Here is an 11,249-nt window from a genome sequence, read left to right as displayed (position 1 = left end):
TAAAAGTATAGCATTGTGTTGTTTTCATTGACATTTACAACGATGGATCAAAACAGGTTCATCAAGTGTAAACAAACCGCTAGGTTTTATTCTGAACAGTGTGATACTTTATCGTATATATTGTGTGTCTAGGACATGATTACTCTGCCTGCCCGTTTTTCCTTGGAAGACATAAACATGTCTTAACCTACCCCGGGAAAGACAGCTAACATACGCTTCGACTCTTAAAACGTCACCATCGCGTCAACACAAAAAGCAGTGTTACCAGGGTAGCATCATCAATTTTGTCATACATTTTATACCTCATTGATGGTGGCAGCGTGCATTGTGATCACCATCACAACATAGTTTTACAGTATGAAAGTATTTGAAAAAAGTAATTAAATCACTCCAATGTGATGTAGAAAGTGCAATTTTAACACTCCGATAATAATTATACAGTTTAGCACTTGGCAAAGTTTTGTGCTGAACTTCCAATATCTTACCATCGGTGGGGAACGTTTCTTTCCACATCACACAGGAGTCAAGGATTCGATTAGAGTATATGTATTTCACTAATAACATGAACCTTTGAATTGGAAAAGTTCAAATGTGTCTTCAGGGGTGAATGTGTTAACGTATCATAGATATCAGCTGACTTCCCGCACGTCTAATAGATTCCTCCCGTAAATATGTATAAACCTCCAAAACTATTTATAGAATTAGCAACTCGTTAACAATCCGTAAGACGAGTTGTCTTGTATACCTCCGATCGAAATCTGCATGTGTAGTTGCATTGTATGTCTGATTTACACTTTCATCACTTTTTATCAATTTTAACATAGTTTGCCAACAGTCTACCAAGGGTACAAAAAAAACTGTCAAAGTGTCAACGACATGTACGCTCAACTGTTAATAAGAGAGGTTAGATCCTGGATACATATTAAGATGTATTGATTGTGTTTTTTTACCAGTAATTCAATATTTTGGGCAATTAAGAATTCACAGTGAAATTATAAATATATCGTGCAAGCTTTAGTTATTTCACTGGAAAACAATTATGAACTTTTACTTATCACTCTTGTTGGCCTGGATGGAAGCGCGCACAGGTTCTTTATGTCGGAGGAAACCGGAGTACCTGAATCAAGTACCTTTTCACCTCCGATCGGGAATCGAACCCCGCCCAACTTGGTAAAAGGCAAGTGCGCGTTCAGCCAACATTTTAGGGAAAATCTAATGAACGGGCCCTCTCTTCTCTATAGATCTACTGTATAACACTATATAGGATACAAATCTGCCACACGTCCTCTTCTATCGAGGTTTTTACTGCGCAGGCGACAGTATCTGGCCACTCTGTCTGACGTCATTGGTGACGACAACCGATCCTGGATGCAGACATTTGTGGTAAATGTGGTACGGAGAACGCTTCCTCTTCCTGAACACCCAGCTGGTTCTATATCCTTGTGATTCGAGGATACACAACAACAGCTCAGCATGTACAATGTTAGTTTATAAAAACTTAGTTGAATAGTTTACTACTAGACGTATTTAGAAACGTATAATATTGGTCTTTGAATGCTTATCGGTAACCAATTTTGAATAAATTGACCCGTTCAGATTTTCTTAGTTATTATCAACAATTATAGTTCACTGGAACGTCTCAAAAATACGTCTGTGTTTATGGAAACATACTGAACACATTGTATCCATTTACTTGTAAAACTGTTAACTCAGCCACTGCAGCTTCTTGTAGCTTAAATATCAATTTGTACATTTGTATAGTTATGAGTTTATATAAAAAATTACGTGTAACATTACAGTTCCTATTTCGGTAACCGATGGAGAGTTGCCCATTGCACCACAGACCATCAAGCTCGGCGTACTAATCTATAGTCTAATATTCTATTCAAACATGAAGCTCTTACTGTAACACTGTTTCATTGTTTTAATCACCAGGTTTCTGCTGAACGCGTAACCAACGTCTCAAAAAAAAGACGTTTGTAGATCATCTGGAATAGATTTATTTCTTACCTACTTTTAAATGCAAATCACTGTTTATGTTTGATCTACTATTCACTCGATGTAGTTAAGTCACAGTTGTAATTCAGAAGGGTTAAGTATATTACAACTAAGCGAAATCTTGTGTGATTCTGTTTTTTCGCTTTGCTGACTATCACAAACTTTTAAACCCAACGTTAAGCTCCCTGAGCTCCTTGATAAAAGGTCCTAGATCAGTATTTTCTAAACACAGTAAAATTTGTAATATCTAATATTGTCAATACAAACATACATTTCAACTAAACAATACACATTGTTTTGCAATATCAATAAGTCAAAATTATAACAGACGTTTATAGATGGTTGAACCCCTACTATTATCTCTTGATGCTTACTTTAAAACATTGATTATTTATGAATCATTGTTTTGTTTCTAAACTTTATGGTGTTAAATTGCATCATGTTAAGTTAACTCATTTCTTAAAGAATAAGTGTACGTGCAAAATGTACCATCCTAGGTATCAATTAAAATAATAAAATAGATTTAATGACTTGAGAGCTCAGGTGCCTCCCTCTTTTCAAAATTACTGGAAAGCACTGGTACCTAGGTTCAGTGAGATCACACGTAATGTAGGTGGGCCTTTGTTGTATACCTTTAAATGTAGATATAATGTGTCGTGGTTAAACTCATTCTCACAGGGGTTAAATTGTCCGATACCATGCTCTACATCATGTTTGTCTGTGGTTCAGTAATAACGAATAGAGACAGGGTGTGATGAACGAGGATTACTATAAAGAAAATTACCTACCTATGCCTTTTTTATGTTATAGTTTCATGCATTATTTCATTTTGTTTAATTCATGCATTAGTAAGTGTAAGAAATTATGACGCATTTATAAAGACACCCTATCTAATCTTATAGATATGAAGATGATTCTTTTTCACGAATGAGTAATTTCCTTTCGAGCGAAAAAGAAAGATCAAAGCCTCGCACCATCATTATTACATTCATCGCGCCATTAAAGTAGCTGACTTCCGGTATGTGATAAATGGGTGCGTTCGTATATGTAGTCACGTGACTGCTGTAATATAATTGTCCACACATTTAAGTAATTTTTAGGTTCATGTAATGAAAGAAATCAGACACCATATGAATTAATTTTGTGCGCATCTGTTAAACACTCGACTGGTAGGGTGTGAACAGTTGGAATATATTAATTGAATAGTAAACTTGACTCGTAAAGTATGACGATCAGAGGTTGGGGGACTAGCGCGTGCGTAATTAGATCGTTTCACACATGCACGAGACAGACAGACCTGTGTATACGTAACTGGAACACATGTTGCACGCTCACATCAACCTCCAAATATCTACCTCTTAATTCTAATCACTCTTACTCCCTAAATAATAAAACGTAAATATTATAGTTAGTTAAAGCGTGTGCTTAACCTGGAAAGCTTCATAAAACGCTGAAACAAACGTTACAAACGCCATCAAGACCTTGTTTCTAGCTATGATGTCAATGTCTGACAAAAGCATAACAAATGTCCGTCATATCCTAGTCCACTGGTAACCTATTCATACTAGGTTTAATAACGAGACACACGAACAAGGGTGCCATATGGAAGGAATAAATTTCCTATTCAGCGCTCCAGTATTCAACTTCTTTTTGACTGAACGATCAATGATATTTTTTCATTTTTTGTCGAGATGCCATGATTTGTTCACAAAACGCTCGTCCTAATTTTTGTTATAACACCGCCCTGGTCCTTTCATTTATTTAAACCTTTCACCTGTCCAGTGTTAACGTGAACACTCTTAAACCTTCCCGGTCCTTGTTATGCATATTTAGGTCCTACCCAGACATCATAAAATCTTTCTGATATTATTATACTATGACACAAACAATACTGGGTATGAATTAATACTAGGACACAAACAATACTGGGTATGAATTAATACTAGGACACACACAATACTGGGTATGAATTAATACTAGGACACAAACAATACTCGGTATAAATTAATACTAGGTCACAAACAATACTGGGTATGAATTAATACTAGGACACAAACAATACTGGGAATGAATTAATACTAGGACACAAACAATACTGGGAATGAATTAATACTAGGACACAAACAATACTGGGTATGAATTAATACTAGGACACAAACAATACTGGGTATAAATTAATACTAGGACACAAACAATACTGGGTATGAATTAATACTAGGACAAAAACAATACTGGGTATGAATTAATACCAGGACACAAACAATACTGGGTGTAAATTAATACTAGAACACAAACAATACTGGGTATGAATTAATACTAGGACACACACAATACTGGATATGAATTAATACTAGGACACAAACAAAATATGGTATGAATTAATACTAGGACACAAACAATACTGGATATGAATTAATACTAGGACACAAACAAAACTGGGTATGAATTAATACCAGGACACAAACAATACTGGGTATCAATAGATACTAGGACACAAACAATACTGGGTATGAATCAATACTAGGACACAAACAATACTGGTTATGAATTATTACTAGGACACAAACAATACTGGGTATGAATTAATACTAAGACACAAACAAAACTCGGTATAAATTAATACTAGGACACAAACAATACTGGGTATGAATTATTCTTTGGGACACAAACAATACTGGGTATGAATTAATACCAGGACACAAACAATACTGGGTATGAATTAATACTAGGACACAAACAATACTGGGTATGAATTATTCTTTGGGACACAAACAATACTGGGTATGAATTAATACCAGGACACAAACAATACTGGGTATGAATTTATACCAGGACACAAACAAAACTTGATATAAATAAATACAGGACGCAAATAATACTGGGTATGAATTTATACTAGGATACAAACAATACTGGGTATGAATTAATACTAGGACACAAACAATACTAGGTATGAATGTATACTAGGACACAAACAATACCGGGTATGAATTAATTCTAGGACACAAACAATACTGGGTATGAATTAATACCAGGACACAAACAATACTGGGTATGAATTTATACCAGGACACAAACAAAACTTGGTATAAATAAATACCAGGACACAAACAATACTGGGTATGAATTTATACCAGGACACAAACAAAACTTGATATAAATAAATACTAGGACGCAAATAATACTGGGTATGAATTTATACTAGGATACAAACAATACTGGGAATGAATTAATACTAGGACACATACAAAACTGGGTATGAATTAATACTACGACACAAACAATACTGGGTATGAATTAATACTAGGACACAAACAATACTGGGTATAAATTTATACCAGGACACAAACAAAACTTGATATAAATAAATACTAGGACGCAAATAATACTGGGTATAAATTTATACTAGGATACAAACAATACTGGGTATGAATTAATACTAAGACACAAACAAAACTCGGTATAAATTAATACTAGGACACACACAATAGTGTATATGAATTAATACTAGGACACAAACAATACTGGGTATAAATTATTACTAGGACAATAACAAAACTGGGTATGAATTAATACTACGACACAAACAATACTGATTATGAATTAATACTAAGACACAAACAATACTGGTTATGAATTAATACTAGGACACAAACAAAACTGGGTATGAATTAATACTAGGACACAAACAATACTGGGTATGAATTAATACTAAGACACAAACAAAACTCGGTATAAATTAATACTAGGACACACACAATACTGTATATGAATTAATACTAGGACACAAACAAAACTGTGTATAAATTAATACTAGGACACATACAAAACTGGGTATGAATTAATACTACGACACAAACAATACTGATTATGAATTAATACTAAGACACAAACAATACTGGGTATGAATTAATACTAGCACACAAACAATACTGGGTATGAATTGATACCAGGACACAAACAATACTGGGTATGAATTAATACTAGGACACACACAAAACTTGGTATGAATAAATACTAGGACACAAACAATACTGGGTATGAATTTATACCAGGACACAAACAAAACTTGGTATAAATTAATACTAGGACACAAACAATACTAGGTATGAATGTATACTAGGACACAAACAATACCGGGTATGAATTAATTCTAGGACACAAACAATACTGGGTATGAATTAATACTAGGACACAAACAATACTGGGTATGAATTAATACTAGGACACACACAAAACTTGGTATAAATAAATACTAGGACACAAACAATACTGGGTATGAATTTATACCAGGACACAAACAAAACTTGGTATAAATAAATACCAGGACACAAACAATACTGGGTATGAATTTATACCAGGACACAAACAAAACTTGATATAAATAAATACTAGGACGCAAATAATACTGGGTATGAATTTATACTAGGACACAAACAATACTCGGTATGAATTAATACTAGGACACAAACAATACTGGGTATGAATTCATACTAGGACACACACAAAACTTGGTATGAATAAATACTAGAACACAAACAAAACTTGGTATAAATAAATACTAGGACACAAACAAAACTGGGTATGAATTCATACCAGGACACAAACAAAACTTATATATAAACGATATTAACGTTTAGATAATGATACTAAATGGACAGAAACAAATCATGAACTAGACAAAATTTTAAGTGATGTGAATATTAGAACAATCCTTTTTGTGTTTCATTATTATTTTTTGAAACTGCAACTCGTTTTTCTACCTCATTAATGGCCATTAAATGTTTGTTATTATCGACGTCCTTATCTTCGATACACGTCATTAGAAAGGCATTCGCCCTTTACATACAGGTGATAACTGATGGTGTAACCTAGCAGTTCATAACATAAGATGAAACTTGTATATTATATTTTTCGTTTTTTCCAATATTAGATAAGAATACCATCAAAATATGTTTCATGAAAAAGGTATGTTGCACTAATAATATGAAACGCATTATGCGACATGTAAGTTTACATTTGCCAAACTTTGTTTTATACAGTGAATTGATCATCTTCAGCAACAAGAAATTGACAAGGGAAGGGAGACAACTTTTATTTTAGTGGTTGCTATGGTATCCGAATGTATAGCATCTTTGTGGAATTTTTGATGCAACCTATTGCGTGTGATCTTCTCACAGTGACTTTTGATAAAACATTCTTTTTTTAAAAAAAAATATGACTGTCCGTTTCGTAGTATGACGTTTCAGAGTGAGGGTTTAAACGTTTGATAAAATTAGGATATTTTAGGGAGTGCAGGATTAAAACAAACATCTGAAAATCATCTTTATTTATAATAAGGTAATACTCCATAGTTGTTGAGTTTTTTAATCAGAATGAGAAAAATGCCTTGGATACTTTTATGTTTCCATGTTATGTCGCTTTCATACATTTATTCGATAATCTGTTAAATATTAAAACCATTACAAAATATAATAATAGAATGTAAACTTGTCAAAAGACATCTCAGGATAAGAACACAGACAGCTGGTTCTGTCCTCCCAAACAAAACTTTAACAATGCAGAACACAGTATACAGGTTTGCATTGGTTAGTCTCCTATACACCAAATACACGTGAGCGATTGTAAATAAATGGCACATGATCGATCATAATATAAAGATAAACACGTGCTTATTCAAAACATAAATTGATAGGATCGATCAATACGTTTGAGGCGCGGTAGTCTAGTTGTAGGACGTCGAGCTCGTGACCGAAGGGAGGCACGGTAGTCTAGTTGTAGGACGTCGAGCTCGTGACCGAAGGGAGGCACGGTAGTCTAGTTGTAGGACGTCGAGCTCGTGACCGAAGGGAGGCACGGTAGTCTAGTTGTAGGACGTCGAGCTCGTGACCGAAGGGAGGCACGGTAGTCTAGTTGTAGGACGTCGAGCTCGTGACCGAAGGGAGGCACGGTAGTCTAGTTGTAGGACGTCGAGCTCGTGACCGAAGGGAGGCACGGTAGTCTAGTGGTAGGACGTCGAGCTCGTGACCGAAGGGAGGCACGGTAGTCTAGTGGTAGGACGTCGAGCTCGTGACCGAAGGGAGGCACGGTAGTCTAGTGGTAGGACGTCGAGCTCGTGACCGAAGGGAGGCGCGGTAGTCTAGTGGTAGGACGTCGAGCTCGTGACCGAAGGGAGGCGCGGTAGTCTAGTGGTAGGACGTCGAGCTCGTGACCGAAGGGAGGCACGGTAGTCTAGTGGTAGGACGTCGAGCTCGTGACCGAAGGGAGGCACGGTAGTCTAGTGGTAGGACGTCGAGCTCGTGACCGAAGGGAGGCACGGTAGTCTAGTGGTAGGACGTCGAGCTCGTGACCGAAGGGAGGCACGGTAGTCTAGTGGTAGGACGTCGAGCTCGTGACCGAAGGGAGGCACGGTAGTCTAGTGGTAGGACGTCGAGCTCGTGACCGAAGGGAGGCACGGTAGTCTAGTGGTAGGACGTCGAGCTCGTGACCGAAGGGAGGCACGGTAGTCTAGTGGTAGGACGTCGAGCTCGTGACCGAAGGGAGGCACGGTAGTCTAGTGGTAGGACGTCGAGCTCGTGACCGAAGGGAGGCACGGTAGTCTAGTGGTAGGACGTCGAGCTCGTGACCGAAGGGAGGCACGGTAGTCTAGTGGTAGGACGTCGAGCTCGTGACCGAAGGGAGGCACGGTAGTCTAGTGGTAGGACGTCGAGCTCGTGACCGAAGGGAGGCACGGTAGTCTAGTGGTAGGACGTCGAGCTCGTGACCGAAGGGAGGCACGGTAGTCTAGTGGTAGGACGCCGGGATCGTGACCGAAGAGTTGCGGGTTCGAGTCACGGTACGGAACTGTGTCGTATCTTTGAGCAAGATACTTCACTCCGCTTGTTCCAGTCTACTCAGCTGTAAATGAGTATGTGGTTGGGCAGTGTTAGCATTGTTGAATGCTAGCTGTGAGCGCCACAATGGCAGTATGCTCTCCAGGGAGTGGATACAGATATTGGCTCGTTGCAAAAGCCCTATAACCACGGATAATAATGTGTGAATCGCATTGAGACGACCTACGAAGTAGATTGTGATAGAACCACGAATTATTATTATTAATTATTATTATTTATTTATACTGAGGTTTGATACAATGTTGATATCGTCTTTAGTTATACTGAGGTCTGGTTTAATGTTGATATCGTCTTTAGTTATACTGGGGTCTGGTATAATGTTTATATATTGTTAATTGATACTGAAGTCTGGTATATTGTTTATATAGCGTAATTGATACTGGGGTCTGGTAAAATGTTTATATATTGTTAATTGATACTAAAGTCTGGTATAATGTTTATATATTGTTAATTGATACTGAGGTCTGGTATAATGTTTATTTTTACTCTAACGTTATACTGGGGTCTGGCATAATGTTTATATAGTGTTAATTGATACTGAGGTCTGGTATAATTTTTATATATTGTTAATTGATACTGACGTCTGGTATAATGTTTATATATTTTTAAGTGATACTGAGGTCAGTTAAAATGTATATATAATGTTTATTGATACTGAGGTCTGGTATAATGTTTATATATTGTGAAGTGATACTGAGGGCTGGTATAATGTTTATATATTGTTTATTGATACTGAGGTCTGGTATAATGTTTATATAGTGTTGATTGATACTGAGGTCAGTTATAATGTATATATATTGTGAAGTGATACTGAGGACTGGTATAATGTTTATATATTGTTAATTGATAGTGAGGTCTGGTATAATGTTTATATATAGTTTGGTGTTACTGAGATCTGGTATAATGTTTATATATTGTTAAGTGATACTGAGGTCTGGTATAACGTATATATATTGTTTATTGATACTGAGGTCTAGTATAATGTTCATATATTGTTTATTGATACTAAGGTCTGGTATAATGTTTATATATAGTTAAGTGATACTGAGGTCTGGTATAATGTTTATATATTGTCAATTGATACTGAGGTCAGGTATATTGTTTATATATTGTTAAATGATACTGAGGTCAGTTATAATGTGTATATATTGTTAAGTGATACTGGGGTCTGGTATAATGTTTATATATTGTTAAGTGATACTTAGGTCTGGTATAATGTTTATATAGTGTTGATTGATACTGAGGTCAGTTATAATGTGTATATATTGTTAAGTGATACTTCCGTTTGGTATAATGTTTATATATTGTTAATTGATACTTAGGTCTGGTATAATGTTTATATATAGTTAAGTGATACTGAGGTCTGATATAATGTTTATATATTGTCAATTGATACTGAGGACTGGTATAATGTTTATATATTGTTAATTGATACTGAGGTCTTGTATAATGTTTATATAATGTTAAATGATACTGATGTCTGGTATAATGTTTATTTTTACTCTAACGTTATACTGAGGTCAGTTAAAATGTATATATAATGTTTATTGATACTGAGGTCTGGTATAATGTTTATATATTGTCAATTGATATTGAGGACTGGTATAATGTTTATATATTGTTAATTGATACTTAGGTCTGGTATAATGTTTATATAGTGTTGATTGATACTGAGGTCAGTTATAATGTGTATATATTGTTAAGTGATACTTCCGTTTGGTATAATGTTTATATATTGTTAATTGATACTTAGGTCTGGTATAATGTTTATATATTGTTAAATTATACTGATGTCTGGTATATTGTTAATGTATTGTTTATTGATACTGAGGTCAGTTATAATGTAATATATTGTTAAATGATACTGAGGTCTGGTATAATGTTTATATATTGTTAAATGATACTGATGTCTGGTATATTGTTTATATATTGTTTATTGATACTGAGGTCAGTTATAATGTATATATATTGTTAATTGAAACTGAGGTCTGGTATAATGTTTATATATTGTTTATTGATACTGAGGTCAGTAATCATGTGTATATATTGTTAAGTGATACTGGGGTCTTGTATCATGTTTATATATTGTTAAGTGATACTTAGGTCTGGTTTAATGTTTATATATTGTTTATTGATACTGAGGTCAGTTATAATGTATATATATTGTTAATTGATACTGAGGTCTGGTATAATGTTTATATATTGTTAAATGATACTGAGGTCTGGTATATTGTTTATATATTGTTTATTGATACTGAGGTCAGTAATCATGTGTATATATTGTTAAGTGATACTGGGGTCTTGTATCATGTTTATATATTGTTAAGTGATACTTAGGTCTGGTTTAATGTTTATATA

The sequence above is a fragment of the Mizuhopecten yessoensis genome, unplaced genomic scaffold (genome assembly GCF_002113885.1).
Source record: "Mizuhopecten yessoensis strain PY_sf001 unplaced genomic scaffold, ASM211388v2 scaffold1419, whole genome shotgun sequence".
In the NCBI taxonomy this organism is placed as follows: domain Eukaryota; kingdom Metazoa; phylum Mollusca; class Bivalvia; order Pectinida; family Pectinidae; genus Mizuhopecten; species Mizuhopecten yessoensis.
This window is presented reverse-complemented; position numbering follows the sequence as displayed.